General features: G+C 36.8%; 1 protein-coding gene across 14 annotated transcripts in view; it reads right to left on the bottom strand.

The window, feature by feature from the left end:
* The window catches only part of dgkza (diacylglycerol kinase, zeta a), a 104511-nt gene that overhangs the window by 51201 nt on the left and 31637 nt on the right, over positions 1-21673 (bottom strand). For 3 of the 14 annotated variants that reach the window (XM_026267696.1, XM_026267707.1, XM_026267709.1), the window contains exon 1: positions 9472-9658. The exons of 4 other annotated variants lie outside the window; for them this stretch is intronic. The gene's annotated coding sequence lies outside the window, so the exon portion shown is untranslated. Of the gene's footprint in view, positions 1-9471; positions 9660-21673 lie in introns of those variants that run through there. 7 more of the 14 variants (XM_026267697.1, XM_026267698.1, XM_026267699.1 and 4 more) reach the window with 4 other exon arrangements.

The raw sequence follows: 21673 nt of genomic DNA, 5'->3' as shown, positions 1-21673 counted from the left end.
TAAACAAAAATTCCAATAAACAATCATATTTTGAATTTAAATAGTTTCTTTGTCTTGAGTTTACATTAATTATTTACATTTTACATTTACATATCCAAAAAGTTTCAGTCTTTTAATTGTGATTAATCGCGATTAATCGCGATTAATTTTTAAAAATTGTGCGATTAATTAGTTAATTTTTTTTAATCGATTGACAGCACTAATATAAATATATAAAATGAAGTAAGGTGCAGCATGAGAGCACAATGCAAGGGTTTTGTTAAAAGGTAAGTGTTTTATTTTATCATCATCATTTGCTGTTCTAGGCTCTGCAGTTGTTCCTGATAAGATCCTCAGTTGTGAAAGCATATTATACTGTGGTTTATGGTTTAATGATATAAGGGTGATCTTGACATTTAAAGAAAGATGTTTGTTTATATAACATCTATGCAAGTTTAATAAGACATATCATTAGTAATTTATCTTCATCAAATGCATGTAAAAGTTGTTTTATTTGCTTCTCTAGGACCTGTCGATCTTGATAAGAAGGAACATGCTTTTGCTGTTCATTTATATGTACACACACACACACACACACACACACACACATCAGGGCTGTCAGTTTAACACTTTAACATAATTAGTTAAGAAAAAAATCCAATTGAAACATTTTAACGCAGTTAATGTACTGACCCCTGCAGCTTACATTTCATACAGTAACTGACTGTTGACAAATATGATGCATGGCAACAACCCCATAAACAAAGTTATGCCCTAAAATTCAAGATATTGGGGCAAAAATGCCCCTGTATGAGTTTTTGTCTCATTTATATCATTTGATAAGCGATATCATACCAGCAGCGAGAGCAATAGCCACACAAGTGCTGTTTTTGTCACAAAGAACATGAGTGCAAATCATAGACTGCCAGAAGATGCAAATGTGATTTTATAGTAAAGAAGTTAATAGTGTTATTTTAAAGACAATATTGTGTTTTTGTTACATTTTTCCAACACAAATATTACCTAACCTAGCTTATATAGCCACTGCACACCTGTTGTGTCTCTGAGCAACACAGCGATGTATTTTAATTTATCAAAATAACTAAATAAAAACATTAAAAAGATAGTTCACCAAAAATAAATAATTTCTGTCATCATTTACCCTCATGTTGTTTCAAACCTGAATGACATAAAACATAAAAGAAAGTGTTTTGAAGACGACTTTCACTGCATGAACAAAAATACTGAGATGCTTCTGGAATTATCTTCTTTTATGTTCCATACTTTATGTTAGGCCGTTGTACCCTAACATTTAACACAATAATAGCTTTAAATTATTTTTGGGTTATTTTCACAGCTAAATTTAGTTTGTGATTAATTAGATTCATTAATTGCAGCACCCTGTAATAAATTAGAGTAGTAATAGATAAGACATATAAAATACAGCTAAATATGTAATTGCATCTCTGATTTTCACTGTGACATGATTTCTCCAGATTCTTAATGGTGTTATTGTTCCTATATGATGGCTGAATTCAACATGGCATCAATTCTTTTCCAGAATTCTCTCTGAAAAAATGTATCTGTTTATCTATCCTGTTCTGTATAAAAAAATAGTAATAACAAAAATAAAAATTAAATAAATAAATAGATTGTTAAAACCGTATGAAAATCGATACGTTACAGTTATAGAAACAGTGAAGATGTCATTTGACCAGGCCTAGAAAACAATCTGTTGAATTCTGTAGACACAAGTTATGTGTGGAATATAACAATATAACAACATCATCTATAAAACCACGAGATTAATTCAGGTATCACATAGTGAGAGAAGAGAACACAATATAATATTTTAGCTCATAGTCAAGCAAACACACACAAAATAAAGTCACTCGTGTGCCTATAGCAATTTCACATCCATACACTATGGAATCGCAGAAACAAACTGTGACAAATGTTGTACTCTGCACAGTGAACATCATAAATGAGATGCTATACACTTCTGCACATCTCAGATTAATCTCTACACAGCCGGTCACTTCACCCTTTCAAGCATTTTAGGACAGAACACACACAACTGCACCAGATGACACTCATGTCTTAAGAGGCTGGATTGTGTGTGTGTGTGTGTGTGTGTGTGTGTGTGACCCAGCAGAGCTAATGCTTATACCATGACCAGATTAAAGCCCTATCTCTGAGCAAGAAAGCGGCAGAGAAGACGGCGTGTGGGTGGGTTAGTATTGCATGATAAACTGCTGTGGTCTGGAGTTAAAGGTTAAGGTTTGTGAAGGCTACTTTAAATAGAAACTTCACATTTAACACTTCTTGAGAAAAACTGTACACATACGCAGAATTGACAAAGCAAACATTCTCTTCCACGGTCTACCCTCTATATGGCACAGCAACATGTTAAACAGGTTAGATTCAATGTCTTCTGTATCACTATATACAGTAGGACGTTTATAATTTAATTACAATATTCAATTTATGCTGATACTGATAAGTTAATTTTTGTTGTTGCTAATAGCTAATAAATAGCTGACATTAAATTTGATGACAGCATTAACAGCAAATAATTAGTGTTCTTTGTGAGCATTAGCTTATAGCAAAGCTGATTTAACAGTAAAAACAGGGGAAATTAGCTTAGTTCATGTTGATGACAAAAGCAAGCTGAAATTCTTCAGGTGCCAACACTTGTACATTGGACTTCTTAAATGCTGACATTTCAGTTTGATTAGCACATTCAACAATTATGCTAAAGGACCCAAAATTCATGAACTTAGAGAGTTCACACAAAATTAATCAACAACAGTAAATGAGAAAGCATGCAAGAAATTTTTTAATGTTAAGGCATGTTGGTAATGGCAGCACATCAATGACCTTTTACTTATTTACTATGCTATCGCATCATGCACAACTTTGCATGTCAACGCTTACATTTTGACAACTTAACAGGATATAACACGATCCTTCCTTCATTATGCTCAGAGATATTAAAAAAACTGTCATCCGAAGTGTGATATACAGTAACTTAACGCTTGTGTGTATGAATATAGTACCATCAAATAATTTTAAAGAGTAAATAGCTAAGAGCAAATAAATGAATAACAAACAACACACGCATGGATCAGTCCTATGGAGTGGTGCTGGTGTTGTGATGACAATGATTTGCATATGCAGGCTTTAACAGGGCAGTATTGTTCATCTGCTACAAAGAGCCTTGTGAGAGATGCAAAGACCACCTATGGTTTGCATGATGAGTTTGTGTGCTGTGAATGACACACTGTTAAAAGAAGAAAACTCGACACAGATGCCACGCAGAAATCTTCATCTGTAGGGTTAACCTTCATTTATTAAAAACAGATATACAGACATTTCTACATTTCTTTTAAATGTTGTGTCCACTCTTTTTCGTAGCAAGCGTGTAACCCAACCAGCAAGATTTTTTTAGGAATTTCTTACGATAACATATCATACCTAGTGTTATAAAACGGCAGATTTTATTTCTAGATTTTATCATAACTTGTAAGCCATTATGTTTTTATACATCTTTAAAATTGCAGTTTCACAGCATTAGAACAGAAACCCATTCAGACATTGAGTCACAGTCAGGATGAAAGTGTGTTAAAGAGTAAATGATCGGAGCAGATCTATCCAGAAGCATCTGGCAATGCTCGAAATAAAACGCATTAAACAGCACGGACCAAATTGACACAGCCAGACTTAAATCATGGATCTGAAGAACACATGAAATATTGTGCTTCAGAAAGCAAAGGTTAAATGGAGACAAGAGTTAAGTGAGAAAAAAAGAAAAAGTGTACAAAACTACATATATTCAAAATAAACTAGAGGATGAGGTGTCTACTGGACATGTCTTAAGAAAATGCTTTATAATTATGCTCCATCAGACCCTATTAACATGAATCTAAAGTGTTGACAGTGCAACAAATAGGGTCGAAATCATTTTCATTCTCAAACTATATGGTACTTGACATGATATATAGCAAATTGCATATGCACTCTCAAAAACAGCTATAAAAGCTGTCACTGGGCTGGCACGCTTTATCAGGGTACACTGTTGTACTTGTTTACCATTAAGGGTACATATTAGTTCCTTAAAGTTACATATTAGTACCTTTTAAACCAGGACCAGTCTAGTAACAGCTTGTGTGTAAAAAAATGTCATGAGAGTGCGGCTTGACAGAATGCAGCCCTTCAAATTACAGATATTCAACAATCACCATATATATATATGAAAGAGAGAGCGAGAGAGAGAGAGAGAGAGAGAGAGAGAGAGAGAGAACAAAACTATGACTTTAGGCCAATACAGATTATGCATTTCAATGGGTAAACTGCTTACAGCATACAATTGAACTCTGACAGCAATTGTCTTGAAATGTGTTGCTGAAGGCAGTGATTTTTTTACACAAGCAGTATTTGATGGCTGGAGTGCTGATGCTTGAAAAGGGAACAATTATCTTGAGATTTGACAGTGCCGGCAGTCTAAAATCCTCTCAGATCAGATAATTCTCTTAATTCATCCCCTTTAAAGCCTCACAACTAAAATATTCAAGTTAAAAATGATTTTCAAAATGTCCTTGTTGGATAAGCAGTCAGCTGTTTTTATAATCACTTCTCAACACCTAAGCACTGACTGTTTTCATGAACAGTTAAGAGACATTGAAGTTCACAGAGAGGATATTCAGGCACAAACTTCAAACACTTTGTAATCGAGTGTGAGTTGAGCTTCACTGTATATGACTGGATGTGTGAGCGCATGTGTGCCTGTCCAGAGGGACACTGAACTCTGGGTGTGCACTGTGCAGCTGATTTCTTTCTGCTTGCCATTAGGGATTTCGTGTGATGTGTGTGATTATGACAGTGCTGTCCCTCTCGGGTTGTGCCCCAGACCATGGGAAAGAGGAAGTGCTTAACGGTCTGCAGTCAGTTGTCTCCCTCCTCACTCACACACACACTACACTGAAGTGTTATGTGTTTATGGGTCATTGACAAATAAGAGAGATTACATTAAACAAAAGGAACAGCACACTTTTTGTATTAATGTTGGTTTCAAATGGTTCCGTAAAACCAATTGTCAATACAAATCAAATTTGCTATGGAATGACTCTGAAATGTAGTATAACCATGAAGTAAACAGTAATATAAGTTTACATTTAAAAAAATTATAATTATAAAAATAATAGATTTTCTCAATAAAAATGTAATACATTTTGTTCTTTTTAACTTTTTCATCAACTTTTTCTTGAACAAAATGCATCATAGTTTCCAGCATTAATAATTAAGACATTTTTCTTAAGCAGCAAATCCACATATATACAGTCATTTTGCACATCAAGGAATCACGCAGTTATAAAATGAAGATACTGGATCGCTACATTATATGACTAACCATCAAGGGGTAGTGTTGCTGGTTTTGCAATAATAAAACTCACAGTAGGCCTGTCATGATAGCAAGTTTTGCTGGACGATAAATTGTCCAAGAAATGATCACGATAAATGATAATATTGTCATTCTAAGACCAGTTTCAACTAATATAATTATAATGGCATAATAACACAGGTACACCTTTTCAAAGATCAGTAAACTTTTATTTTATTTTATGGCAGATTCAGAGCAAGAAATACAAATATGTTGACTTTGTGTGGCTTAAAATTAATTAGTTTTGTATGTTTGTATGTTATATTATGTTTATATCCCAGTTAGGGATGCATATTGACCGTTTAACCGTTAACCGAGAGTAAACATTTTGACCGATGAAGGGGCCATTCACATACCACGTCTTTTTTTGTGCTTATGTTCGTTGTTTCAAAAGTGGTATGCACGCTCATTATGGAAGAGAAGCGCTCGTTTTTGCAGGAGCGTGCCCGCACCACATCTAGTTAAAAACATCTCAATTTTTCAGTACGACGCAAGCGAACCAAGTCACGTAATAAGAACCAACTCAAAAATTGGGTGCACCCAAACAGAGTTTTTTACTTTTCTTCGTGAATAAATCTTTTAAAGAGTTACAGCAAGGGTTTTTCGGTGGTGGAAATCCATTGCTGAAACGTCCTTGTTGTAATGGATTTCGCAGCTGATGGATGCTTAGCAATGACAGACGCAGGATGAGCGCTTTGGAAAGAAGGAGAAAACGAGCGTGCGCGTGCGAGTGCCTTGACATATGCAACCACACGCCTACAGACATATTTAGCTGAGCAAGCCAAACGAAGCGAGCGAAAAGTAGGCCCATTTTGACAGAAAGGGCACCGAAGTTACTTGCAAAATCTGCTACTGGTATTAAAATAAAGCAGTAGTGCAAGTACAATGCAGTATCACTTGCGACGCAAACATCCACAAGCAAATAAAAGGCGTTTCCCAAAGCTGGCCACTGTAGCGAGACGTTATCTTTTTATTCCCGGGACATCTGTTCCATCGGAGAGTGTGTTTTCTGCCACGGGGTGACCACAGGTTGTGCTCCAGACTAACCCCACATCATGACATGTTACATTTTTTAAATAAAAATGTTAAAAAATTATCGCTGCCGAAAATATAAGAGCTCATTTTTTTAATCTTGCGATTAATTGATTTATCGACTATCGCGCCAGGCCTAACTCACAGATTTATTATTGCACTATTAGTAGATATTACATTGTTTTAAGGCACTCCACATAGTGTGGTTAACCTTGTGTAATGCACAACTTGGAAATGTCCCTGGTTTCCATTTCTGAATTCTGTTCTGTTGCGTACTGCTTTTCGGTGTAGAATCACACTTACATGCCATTCGGCCCAATCACATGTCTGAAATTTACCATAGCTCACCACAGACATAACAGAAAGAGGGAGAGAGGAACAGAGAAAGGGCAAAAGAGAGGGGCGGGGGAGAGAAGGAGACTCATTTCAGCTTGAGTAAATATTTACATGAGAGCACAGAGGCAGTTTCTGGCTATGACGTGCCTCTGTGTCAAATACACACGCACTCTCAGATCCACAGTGGAACAGATTAACTGTGCTAATGTTGCTTTGTTTGTAAAGTGAAGTTTGCACCTCTCCACACAAATGCATTAGATAACACAACACCTGTGCTAGTAAAACTGTACTATAATCTACCAGAGGAGAGGAGATGAGATGAGAGGAGGCCTTGGAGGTTGAAGGAGAGGTTAGAAAGAAGTTGATTAACAGCTACACACATGCACACACATGCACGTTTTACGAGGGGAAAGCGAAGTTAAACGAGACGCCAGCTAGCAGAGCCGCATTGATGAGATTAACGCCTACTTTTGGTTGTTGGTTTTAGCTGTCAGTGGTTTCAGCTGCAGCAGTCGCTTTCATGTGCTGTGACTGCATTCTGCCTTGTTGTTGCAGGCCATTATACATGTGAAGCTCTGACCTTGCCTCGACTTGTCTCAACATCACTGTTCAACTCTGTGAAGTGTGTGCCATCAAAATAACCCCACGTGTGTGTGTGTGTGTGTGTGTGTGTGCTTAAGGGCTGCTGTGTCCCTTTTCTGAAATCCCTTTGTGAATTTCAGTGAAACTACATTCACTGAAAAACTCAATTGAGTCTGTTTTTGAGTGGATGAGTCAGACGCGACCTCTTCTCTATTACCTCGGCACTGGTGATCACTGCAGGGCGCTTGTAGGTTACAACCGAATGTGAGCAAAGATGACCCAAGTCTACACACACTTCATATTCTCTTACTATAACAGCATATAATGAGAGGCGGGGAAAGCGCTTTTCAATTTCAAAGTATATATTTCCTAATCTTCCACCTCCATCCTGATTTATTTTGGCATTTTAGAAAATGTAGTTTTACATGCGTAATTGAATATTTTCAACATTTGTGGGGGATCCATATAAATAAAGCGTTGAAGCTGGTGTCTGGTTTGGCATGTCTTCATGATTAGCACAGATACCCGTTAATTCAGCAGACCCAGCTTTAAGACATATTTTTATGCATAATTTGTCATTCTGCACCTACATCTCTGACTGTTCTGACAAAGCCTGGTAATTATTGCATCCTTCATATCTCCAAAGAGTCTTTAGTTTTATCATCACTGTTCATCAAGCCTGTGTCTCTGCAGCTGATTCGGAAATGTGTAAGTCTGCATGGTGACTGTGAAACAAAATTAACAGAGGTGGAATATTTGCTTCTTTTGATAAACTGCTTATTGTCATCAATTATAAACCAATTTTGGGTTGATAAATGGATTAACTCATAATAATGATCTTCTAGGGAAAACTAGGTCATTTCCTAGTTTGATTAGTTCAAATCCAAATAATGTTACTAAAGATCTTCACACACACACACACACACACACGCACACAAAGACTAATGAACATTTCAAAAGTGTTTTGCTTTTAAGAATGTGCGCATAAAAACATGTCTAGAAAATGTAATCTGTCATATAAATAGCACGGTTTCTGAGTTTATAAAACATGAAATTCTCTAACCCTGTATTTGAGTAGCCGAGTACATGCACTGTATGAGTGGTGTTGCTGTCACATCATCACGTCTGGGCTTTTAACACTGTCTGAGCTCCCGTTCCTCTCTCTCATTTCTTCCCATGCTGTCACCGTTCATTCATTCATTTAGTCTGCTCTCGTCTTCTTCCTTGGTAGAACTTTCCACCAACGGTGCGTGCCCACCCTTGTACTCAAAAACCCATTTTAAAGTGCCAAAAACACTCAACCAAGGGTAAAAGAAAAAAGAAATAAATCACAATTTAATCTGGATGAAAACACTTATTCCTATTGGTGCCCTTTTGCTTTGACTATACTATAGCACAGCATCTCATACAAAATTGCTTAAATGTGCAATATATCTGCATTTTAGGCTTCAGATGGAGCTAATGCAATCAGAAATTATGGTCAGAGCCATTATCTTTTTTTTCTAAATAAATAACCTATGTAGTCTGCAATAAGAGGTTTAAATATCTGAGTTATCTCTTTGTCAGCATGACAGAAATTAAAGTCTCCCTGTCTCGCTCAAATACAGTCATTGGCCTATAACCGCAGTAGTTTAATCATTTGCTTGACTCAGTTAAAAGACTTTCCTTTTTTTTAACACAGTGGTTGTACTAAGGAGTCTTATTTATATACACAAACTCAAGTGTACATGCATACAGTAAGTGCACTATTTTTAGAGTTTCACTGGCAGGGTTAGGAAGAGTTCTGCTAACAACAACAGCTTGCAATATCTTCTATTCTCTCTGAAACAAATATACAGATTATGACACCTGGCTTTAAACAGCTACGAACCACAGGACCATACAACACAATGCTGTCAAACAACAGCAGCAACAGTTGATGAAAGAATCCGACAGCAATGAGATTAGAGTCACTGTCACTAAGCCGCAGATGATTTGAGATTGACCAGACTCACCTAATACAGCTCACATGTCTCAGTCTCCCACACGCACTGTTAGCACAAATCACAGTCTAAAGGACACAGCACTGCACTCAAGAGAGAAGAGTCAAAGAAACGTACAACCTGATGGCTGAGTCAAAATCATCCAAACGTCTTCTCCATTCCACACCAGATAACTTTTAGAGAAAGCAAAAGAGAGAGGGGGAGAGAGTGAGAGAGAGAAAACAGGAGAATGGAGACAGAAAGAAGGTTGACTGGGGAAGGGGAAAGAGAGAGCATGCAGTCTGTCCTAAGAGAGAGGGAGGGTCAAAAAGAGAGCTGGTGAGAGAGAGAGAGAGAGAGAAAGCGAAAGAGAGGGATCAGAGACAGAGATTCTACTGACGAAGCAGGCTTCCTCTGACACAAACACCTATCATGTATGCAGATCAGAGTCATCCAACAACTTGAAAACATATGCTCAGTTAGATTTTGAACCTACTGTATACAGTAGTAGCATGTACATACAGCAGATATGTATGTACACTAGGGGTGTAACGGTGTGCAAAAATCACGGTTCGGTACGTACCTCGGTTTTAAAGTCATGGTTCGGTTCATTTTCAGTACAGTAAGGGAAAGAAATGCAAACATTAAACTGCAGGTTGTTTATTACTATAAACTTTTTTTTAACAATTTGTTTACACTTTTTTAAAAAACTTTTTAATAAAATATACATAAAATAAAAAAGAATAAGAAAGAAAATACTGCTGCAAAGTTCTCCACTAAATAAAATACTCTCAGTCTCAAACCAATATCATATAATAAAATATAATGAAAAATATAAATAAATAACTATTACAGTGCAGCATAACCAATCCCAGCTTATAGACCTGCTCATATTGAAAAAAATATATATATAACTTTTCCAAAGTGTAAAGGGCAGCAACAGTTTCAGTTTTTAGATCTGCTCAGATTTCGTTATTGCATTGGACCGATCGGAATTAAGAGCAAAGGTCTGTTTAAATGCCGACGGGAGCTGCGTTTGATTGCAGTTGTTTTTTTTTCCTAGCTGTAGTGATCTTCACACTCGCGTGATGCCGTTTGAAAACATTAGGCCGGTGACACACTGGCATACTGCACCTGTCAACAGTATTGACGGCAAAATAGACTATATTTGACAGGTGCAATATTTGAAAATCGCTAATTATTCATTTATTTTTTAAATTACATTTATATCTGAATATATGTCAACCTATAGACTTTCAAACATCAAAGTGTCATGAATTAATATGTATTTGTGTACAAAATGACATATAAACATTTTCCTATTCTATTTTGCCTGGAAACGCTTCCAACACGCTTTCGTGTCGGGTGAAAAATAGGCGTCGGTTATATTTCTAGCATGTACGCGTGTTCCGCGCGACTCGCAGGCATGCCACGCAGCTGAAACGCTTGCGCCACGCATCCAGTGTGTCGCCGGCATCAGCTGCAGGGTGGGATTTGCACTGAACGCAGAGACTTGCGACACTTAATATGTTTATTTGGAAACACGACAATGAACCTATGTTCCGAAAATACAAAATATTGCATACAGTACACACGTGCACCATACCGAAAGCCCTGTACCGAAACGGTCCGGTACGAACACACGTACCGTTACACCCCTAATGTACACAGTGCAAATATGTTTACAGATACTCCTAGAAATGATTAAGCCTATGATGAAATAAGACCAGCAAGCTGGTGAGACGATTTACAGTAACTCTTATCTCTGTCTGAAAAATTTTATTATTTGCTCGCCCTCGTGTTGTTCCAAACCAGCATGAAGTTTTCTCTTCTGCAAATGATATTTTGGAGAGGGCCCAAAAAACACTGGAACCCTTTGCCTTTTATTGCATGGGCCAAAAAATACATTTTTGGGACATCTTTGTGTTTGCACAGAAGAAAGGAAAGAAAGTCCTACGGATTTAGAGCAACGTGAAGGTGGGTAAACAAAGGCAGAATATTTATTTTGTGGATTGTTCCTTTAAGGTGATGTGAATCCATCTGAAACACAATTTGTTTAGAGTCCCAAAGCAATATGCAATTATATAGTAATTCAATTGATCTTTTTTCCCAATAATCCAGTTAACTTTTAATACACCGCGTTTAAGTAAGATTAAGTGTGTAATTTCTGCATCAAATCTATGTGCAAAAATGATGAGTATATTTTCCCCAAACACTCCCTCTGTTGGCCACTGGTTGGACAAACATACAGTCCAGTCCCAAACTCACACTCACTGTGTCAGACTGGACAAAGAGATTAACCACAATCAAATGCTCTGAAAGTGTCTCACGGCTACAGGTTTCTACTTCTGTGGAAATCAATCAGGATTTCTGTATACTGAGAGCAAGGAAAAAAAAGAGACACAGGTCATCTCCGACTGTCTGTTTTAAAGAGCTCACATCCTCTCAACTCCCCCACCAGCCCATGAGCAAGGTTACTATTTTACGCACAAACACACACCCGGTTTCCTATGGGGAGGACATCAACCACAAACATCCTCAAGCCAGCTGTATAAGTGTCAAAGCAAGTGTGTGTGTATGTGTAGATGTGCACATGGGTATGCGTGTTTGTGCCGGGGGAAAGTGTGATCAGAGTGTGATGCCACTGCCGCAAGCAGTGTGTATGTGCGTCTGAATGCTGCCCGTGTGGTTGGACCACAACAGCTTTTTGTCCTATGATGACTGATAGACCTAGCTCAGACTGAGCTGTTTACGGCATCTACCACGCACAGAAAAGCATGCAAGCATATACACAACCATGCTCTCAGTTTCATAGTTTCTGTTTCACAAAATGCGCGAGAAAAACTGAAATTTGTCAAGAAAGGTCAAAACCCTTACATTAAAGGTTTCAGTTTTCTGAATTACTGATTAACCTACAATTTTTTTCCTGTAATTTTTCTCACTTTTTATCTTTTAGTATAAGTTTCATGAACTTGCCTGCAAAGTGCCCACAATCCAATGCATAGTGGAATGTACATGCAAACTTTCTATTATTATGTTTTATGTCTAATTGTGCACATTTCAGCTCCAAAGACCTGCTTTTTCTATTTTTTGATCGAGGATAACCCTCTGAGGGTATTTATATTTTTGTATTGGGAGACAGTTTTAAATACCAAGTTGCATCATGAGACTAATATTATTAATGGTATTTATAGCACAAGCTGATTTGTTTGTGGTGCATTTGCAGCCGGTGAACTTGCTGCTTTACATTTAAATGGCTGGCTAGCATTTACTAGAGTATTTTGCGGAGTTCCTTTATAGTTCCTCTGAAACCCTCCACCTCCCCCAGCTCCACCTGGATGGATCTGCTATGGGTTATTTTATATGCTATTTGTGCAGCAGCAGTATGTCTTAAATACTCACAGCACCGTAGCAGCGTATGTATTGGCAGTAGCAATAACCAATAGAACAGCCATACTAATCTATTCCACCAAGACCAAAAACATTTGAAATATCCATTACCATGTAAAAATCCTCAGAGAGTTGTCAACATAGAACTGACAAAACTTTGAATGCATACATTTTTATCAGCTTAGACATGTTCGGTTCACCTTGCTATACGGTTGCTTTTCAACACTATTCCTTTTTAAAGTTACCGTTGCACAAGTAATCATTAAAAGATGGCAATATTGATTCAAACACATATGCACAGATAGTTAGCATGTCTAGGTAAGAAACAGCTTCACAGCCTTTTCAACTACACAGCATTATTTCTGTCTTGCAGTCATTCATATTATCACAGAAATACTGGGATGAAAGTGTTATTCTTAGGATATAAACACTGATGCCTATGTTAGCGATCAAAATAGAGCTACTCATCTTATGAAATAAACTGGCGCATCAAATAACATTTGTGTCGACTGCACTGTATCGCCACGTAACACTAGGAAACAAGTGACTGTTAAATTTTTTTATTTGCCATAGAATCATTAAAAGAGTCGTTCAAAAACGCTGATTCATCCAGTAATGAAACAAGTGACGTCGAGTCACTGAATCATTCATTCAAACCACTTGTTCATAATTTTAATATAAAAAACGGGCGTATTAAATATCGTATATTTTAAATATATATATTATATACTAAAATGTTTAATAATTCACTCAAATTCATTAAAAACGTTTACTGCACCAATTAACATTTTGTCACACATTATTTTGTTTATTTTAGAATTGTGGGAAAATCGTGATCTCATTTTGAGACAAAAAAAATTGTCCAATTTATCCAAAATCATGCAGCTCTATTTAAAATGAAATAAAAAAATTATGTAGCATTAAAGTTATTATTATTATTAATGCAATTAAGATTTAAATTTGAACGCCCCCAGAGAACTGTACAAAAAATTTGAACATAAGACAAGTGATGATCTGAGTTATAAGAGATGTAATTGGTAGCAGAAACTAAAAAGGCATTTCTACTGAAACACACGTGAACAGTCGCACATGCATTCACACATACACACACACACACACACACACACACACACACACTGTACACTTCCTTCCCCCACACCTGAATCCACACGAACACTTACTCTGCCTCTGTCGACATGCATGTGCACACACACACACACACACACATAATGTCTGTTCTATGCAGATGCTTCACCAAAGAGCCGTTAGATGAACAATCATGCGTGTGTCTGCATCTGCCTTATATGGTAAAGGTGCTGCTTAGAGCCTCTGTGGCAGCTAATGTTACACTGCTCCAACACACAAATTAGACACGGTGGTTTGATAGTTCGAGACAGAGGGGTTTTAGATTAGCATTTCATAAAGCAGACAAGGAGATTATATTTAGAACTCCATCTCTGAGTGCAGGAGTGGGAGGAATGAGAGGGAGTGTGAGTCACCACGCAAACAAGGAACAAGAGCAAAACCTGTCTGTATATTTATTTTCCGTCTGTGAACTGAACCTGCTGTCTCAGATGTAGGATAACCGTCTCCCACATCAACTGTCAGTGCTTCTGTCTGGGTGTCACAGCACATCATTAGCTGATAATCATCTGAGCTACAACCTAAGGTCAGCTGTCAATCATATCCACTGATGCTTCAATCTTCATACTGTTCTTCTCCTCCACACACCTATGTATGAACACACTGGTTGTTGAAGAAATTGATAAAGGGAGGCACCTGCTGGTCAGAGGCTGACATTACAGGTGTAATAGTGTGACATGCATTGCCTACAGTGTTTTTTTTTAATCACACAAATTGATACCAAGTTAAAGTGCATCATTCTGTTCCAGTGTTCTCAGGCAAATACATTAAACTCATCTCAAAATCATCATCACAAAATGCTGATTTACATAGACTACTGTTCAAAAGTTTGTGTTTAATTTACTAAGGAAGCATTAAACTGATCAAAAGTGACAACTCACTTTATAATGTTCCAAGAGATTTCTATTTCACACAGTCCTAAATTCTGTTCTTTTATCATCAAAAACCATGAAAAAAATGTTTAACAGTTTCCATGAATATATTAAGATGCACCAGATTAGATATTAAAATGCACCATATTAGATATTAAGATGCACCAGATTAGATATTAAAATGCACCATATTAGATATTAAGATGCACCAGATTAGATATTAAAATGCACCAAATTAGATATTAAAATGCACCAAATTAGATATTAAAATGCACCAAATTAGATATTAAAATGCGCCAGATTAGATATTAAAATGCATCAAATTAGATATTAAAATGCACCAAATTAGATATTAAAATGCGCCAGATTAGATATTAAAATGCACCAAATTAGATATTAAAATGCACCAAATTAGATATTAAAATGCACCAAATTAGATATTAAAATGCACCAAATTAGATATTAAAATGCACCAGATTAGATATTAAAATGCGCCAGATTAGATATTAAAATGCATCAAATTAGATATTAAAATGCATCAAATTAGATATTAAAATGCACCAAATTAGATATTAAAATGCACCAAATTAGATATTAAAATGCACCAGAAATGCACCAAATGCACCAGATTAGCATATCAGATTGATTTCAGAAGGATCGGGTGACACTGAAGACTGGAGCAACGACTTCGCCATCACAGGAATAAATATTTAGGCCTACTTAAAAAAAAAAAAAAAAACTTCTACTAACATGTTTGACAAAATAACCAAGGCATTTCAATAAAAACCTTTATTTTGTGAAACAGACAGTAATCAAAATAAGAGAACAGTAATCGCTGTAGCACGGAAGAAGGTTACGACTTTTGGAGAGTTACAGCTGTTCAGCACTGAATTGGCATTGAAGTGTTGAACCAGTTTCCCTTTGAGAGTCTCTGCGCTATCCTGTCTCCTTTTCAAATATCTCAATTGAGTGTGTTTATACTGTGTATCAGAATACAATTAATTTATGAAATGTGCTTTAAAAAAAAAATGTCCTTCTACTCCTGTTAGGATAAGTCCAAATAGGACAACGCCAGTTTTAATGTTTTTACAGATTTTTTTTTTTTTATAAATAAATGCAGTCTTGATAAGCAACAACCAAACAAATTTGAAGGTATTCATTTCCATTCTGCAACATGTACACCTATCCACCAGATGGCAGCCTATCACAACATAATGTGTAGTACATCAGGATAGTGTCCTGAGAATAATACTGAATCCATTAACCGTGTAAATTCAAATTCAATCAAATTTTTAAATCTATTGTATACTGATACCCAGCCCTATAGGGTATTTTACCTAATTATCTAAACATGAACACACCAAAGACATCTACTGTTTCCATAAAACAGTTATTCTAAATATTGTGTAAAGAAACCCTTAAACCATAAACCCCAATCTGAGATAACTTTGAATGTTTAATGTTTGGGAAAGTACATTTCCCTCACCAACATTACCCTCTCTTTCACCGCTTCAACATGTCACATAAACAATCAAAACACAAACATATGGAACAGCATAATGCAACAACTTCAGGAGAGAATGCTGATCTAACTTAAACCACAAGGGGTGTGTACCCTGTAGTGGAAACCCACAACACTATGTTGTGAATAAAAAAAAACACGGAAATACATATGACTGTCTGAAAAATTGAACACAATACAGGTTCCAGATACAAACATACAGACAGACGTCAGTGCGTCTGAATGTTGATGTATTAAAACAGCACACTTCAACATCCTGCAAGCAGACCGTTATTCAGCTCCTCGCTCTCAGGTCAGTCTGAGAAAGAGAGACTCCAGACACACAGACACTCCAGTCTCCATGGCCACATCTTTTATCACTCACAATGCCAGTGCTTTTAGCAAACAAAATTTATCCTGGTCTGATTATGAACAAGATCTCTTGCTTCAGAGAAAATGGTAGATATTGATCATGATTCTGTCTGGTTACATCAATAAACACAATTCATCTCACAAATATCACTTAACAGGCCAGATCGTTTACTCCACATGAAGCATCCCTGCTTCATCTTCGACGTAGTAATGAAACTTTAAACGTGGACAAAAACAATTTTGAAACCACTGTTTTACACTCAGCAGAAAGAATAGTCAGAGGATCACGGTTTCAACAGGGGAACCATAAAAGTGAGAAAATAATAATAAGATATGAGACGTGTAAAAAGGGACACCCCGCACACATAAAGAAACACAGACACAAAAAGACAGGACTTTCAATGACTTAAAGAGCCTGAGCCCTGGAGAATCAGATTATTTTTGGTGTTTTTGCTCCCACACTCCCCTTTATCTTTGCCTGGATACCCTCGAATGAGACGGAGGGATGGAAAAACATGGAGAGACTGAGACAGGGACGGATAGATACAGAGAGATTGTGATAGGTGAATCGTGGCTGGTGAACTTATTGAGAGCATCTGTGTGTGTGTGTGTGTGTGTGTGTGTGTGTCAATAGGGAAAAGGATCAGAGACCGTTTCAGTGGCAGATGGCTGCTATTCCCAGAGGTAGAGCGGTGATGTCAAAAATACCAGTGGTTTGCTATCAAGCTGATATTTCCATGTGTTGGAGAGCACACAGCCTTCCCTGGGATGTATACTTCTTGATCAAAGAAGGTTTGTCTTTGTGAGTTATAAAAAACAAAATGTTTACTGTACAAGATCTAATCTGTGCATATGCAGCAGCCTAAGAAACATGCCTATTCCATTATTCACTATTAACAAGAAAAGTGAAAACAACTTTTTGGGGTCAGTAAGATTTTTTTCATGTTTTTGAAAGAAGTTTTACAATATTAATGTCTTTAGTGTTACTCTTCATCAGCTTAATGCATCCTTGCTGAATAGAAGTATTTTCTGAAAAATCTCACGAACCCCAAACTTTTGAACATTAAGGTATGTTTACTTAATTGAGAAACACTTGCAGGCTGAATTTGTTCATATCTACATGTAAATGTATTTATATTTATATTTTCAATAGCAAATTAGTGTTTGCGGTGACGAGTGGGGAACTGCTATTGGTGTTAACTACTTTTGATGAAATTTTGATACTGTGAAAACCCAGAGGAGGGTATAACTAACACACACACACACACACACACACACACTGATACAAGATCCCCCTTTTACCCAGAGACTGTGTCAGCAGAAGAGATGCTTTTAAACAGACATGGATACTAAACTATTACAGATGATTTAGCCATTAGGAGAACCATTGAGAGGGAGAGAAAATAAAGGATATTGATTAGCTTGAAATCAAACTGTCCAAACACTAGTGATTTCTTTTAATGATTCGACCAGCTGTAATTCAAACATTTCCAAACATCACATTTGATTCCATGCTACTGATATTTCCTCTACTGTAGACTGACACACATCAGTAAGGAGGTGGTGTTTCTTCTCACAAATAACCTGTCGGACAGGCAGAATGTCATGATTAATGACAAAAACACACCTCTTCTTGCCTTCTGCTTAAACCAACACAGGTGTGCTCAAACACAATACAAAAAAGACATCGGCGGATGACTGTGTGCATATGGCTCTAAACTCATCTACACCCTTCAGATCTAAGTAGGATTTACTGTATGTCACGGATGTTATAAGAAAGGGACAAAGGCATGTCTTTGCATGGAAACACATCACAGATATCAAAGCTGTTTCTATATTTATGCAATTTAAAAAAACGTTAGATTACAAAAATGCTAAATACAGTAGAAACGTTTTCACTAAAGACTTACAAGTAAAATATAAATTTGTCACACGAAGCCATCATATGACTTGAAATATAATGCATAAATTAAATAAGCTACTTTTATGATATAGAACTAGCTACCTGGCGTGATAAGCCATTTTTTGTTAAATCATTCTGTTAGGCTGCTGCTTGAATTCCACTCGTGTGTGTTTAGTTGATGCTTTAGTTCATCAGTATTACACTAAGCAATATAAAACCATAAAGCACTTCATGCCTAATCTACATCAGACAGTGCAGGTTTTGGTTCAGTTAATCCATTATCCAAGAGCTCTTGTACCTTAGAACACAGAATCACTATCAGTCTTTTTTTAGGTAGGTACCAAAATCATTTTAAGCCCTGTTATGCATGAATTAAAATAAAAAAATATATATTTGATCGATAAAAAAATAAAGAAATAAAAGAGGATTTATTGAAGATTTTACTTAAAGCCACTTTGATGGAGATCAGGATCTATGCACAAGACCCATGTAAGAAACAGAATAGGGTATAGGTATAGGTATAGGCAGTATCCTGGAGAGGCAGTGTTCTCTGGGGCGCCCACACATGTATTTCTCTCACTCAGCTGCAGCATTTTCACAGCATCGCGCCCACTATCTGTTCCACCCCTCTCAGTGAGAATGAATAGTGACCTAGCAGGTAACTTTTTCTGAGCGTCTCCCAGCACGATGCTTCTACGCCTCCTCTCGCTTCGGCTGCTGTATGGTGCCGTCTGCACCATACAAATAAGAGAAGCGAACTGTCTATGAAAAAACTGTTTCTCTACTTGCTAGAAATCAATACAGCTAGCCAAACCATATAAAATGTGCATAAAAAGTTTTTCCACTGATTTCCAATTCAGTTGCGATTAACTGTTATATATATTTAAACTGGATCATTTACTTATAGCAAATATAATATTTTGGTGTTTTTTTAATTCATGTTCACTATACCATAAAAAAAAGCAAAAGATTTTTATGTAAAATAAATGCTGTTCTTTAGAAATTACCTTTCTGAATTCCACAAAAACTATATAATATTTCACAATATTCACAATTTACTGCTAAGCAATATTACTGAGGCCACTCAACTTTTGAACAGTAGTGTATTTCTTGATTTTTTAAGTCTTCTGAGGTGCACCTCTCCCCTGATCTTATATAGCGAGTCAGGATTGCTGCTGGCAGTATTACTTTCATATTATGCTGCATTCCTTTTCAACACAGAATAACACAGAGTTTCTGCTCTTTACAGCTACCTTCTTCATTAGTATCACTCCATCTCTCTCTGTCTGAGGTTGAGGAAAAGACACCACTGCAGCCCATAGTGTGTGGCATCTAACTGCCATACAACATATCAGGCACACAAATCTGTTGAGCTAGCTTACATGTACACATTTACACACACCACACAGACACACATTTGTTAGACGTGCTTATTATTAGAAATAAACACACACAGATTCTAAATGAACTGTCAAAAGCCTTCCTCTGCTTCCTCCCTCCATCTCTCTCTCTCTCAATGTAAAGTAGGGCAGTTGGCAGGGAGAGCTGGGTCCTGAGGTGCTGACAGATGGATGCTCAGTTTTCTGGCTTCTGCTGAGGTTTTGAACTGGCCGTCGTGCAGTGATGCTCAGAGAGAGAGAGAGAGAATAGAACACAGAGAGGAGAAAGGACAGATCATCTTCTGTTCCACACTGACCACTACACTCATCTGTCATACAGTATCTCATTTCTTTTTTTATATATATATATATATTGCACTGCATTATTCAGCTCAGGTCTCAGTCCAGCTTTAAGAACACAGAGTTCCTTCACTTAAAATGAGAAATTGAATGTGCTGACAAACACATATCGTCTGTAGCTAGAGTATAAAGCCACAAATTACTTCAAGTGCACTGTCTGTCCTTCATGTCCATCCTCCCCACCTCTCTTCTCATCTCTCACTCACTACTAATCATAAATAAAATAGGGTTGGGACGGTGAGAACATTTTTCCACTGGTTAATCGATGTGTGATAACACAAGTAATTGGTCTACCGATTTCACCGCGGGGGCGGGGGCGTTCCCTCTTTTTCTCGCTTTCCTTTGCTTTTAAATAGCTTGTAAAAGTGACGTGCGCATTTTACTTTCACTTTTGAATAGCGGCAATTCGCCGTAAAGTAATTGGTCATTTTTTGTTTGTTTGACTTATACCTCTTTTTCTCTCTTTCCTTAACTTTTAAACAGCTTAAAAGCGCCATGTGCATTTTACTTTCACTTTCAAATTATATACCTACTATAAAATAACAAAGAACTTAGCCTACATACAGTTTACATAGGTATACAAAACTGGAAATAGGCTAACATGTATAATATATAAACAAATAAATAAGAAACATAGAACATGTATTAGCAAAATGAGTACGAAACCTTGGAGGCACAGCACACATCTTGGTGTTAAATAAAATTAATGACACAAAGTTCAAATAAAGTAAAAATCAGCAAACGATGTGGAACCAACTTAAATAAGAAACAAATATTCAAAAAACTTCCAAAATCACCTTAGATTAATGACAAAAGTCAACAGGCTTTTCAAAATCCAAAATATTGTCAAACAGGTGCTTTTTTCGGTCAGGCATTGTAACTGGTGTGGCGGCTTAACACCATCAGCACTATCACAGCAAGCCTAACATAGAAATGAAAGTGCTCCTGAAGATCGTGGATCATCGCGACCATCTGTCTCTCTCTGCTACCTGGCACTAAAATGAACTAAATTCAAGAAAATGTCAAGAATATGTTTAAGTGTGTCACGACAAAACGGTGTTTTTAAGCATCACTCCCATCGAAATCAAACTGCCTGCACTGCAAACAGAGGAGACCACATTGCTGATTACAGGCCTTTTGTGATTATATCTCCAGAGCTATGTTGTGATCATGCACGAAAGGTGAACTGACAGTGTTTCCTAAAAAGTGCAAAGAATGTGAAAAATATGATTTTTCAGACTGCCTGTTTTGTGTTTTGATAGAAAACACTTTTTAGGCCAAAAGAATCACAACTGCATACAGCAGGTAACATATGACATCATTTCATTATAAAAATGTAGGCCTACACTCTCGAACTTGGGTACAACTCTTATCAGTTTGAATCAGTCTACTAAACGACTCATTTACTGAATCCCTGGTAGCA

The sequence above is a fragment of the Carassius auratus genome, chromosome 7 (genome assembly GCF_003368295.1).
Source record: "Carassius auratus strain Wakin chromosome 7, ASM336829v1, whole genome shotgun sequence".
Lineage (NCBI taxonomy): Eukaryota > Metazoa > Chordata > Actinopteri > Cypriniformes > Cyprinidae > Carassius > Carassius auratus.
The sequence above is the reverse complement of the archived record's forward strand: the minus strand, read 5'-3'. Positions and strand labels throughout refer to the sequence as shown.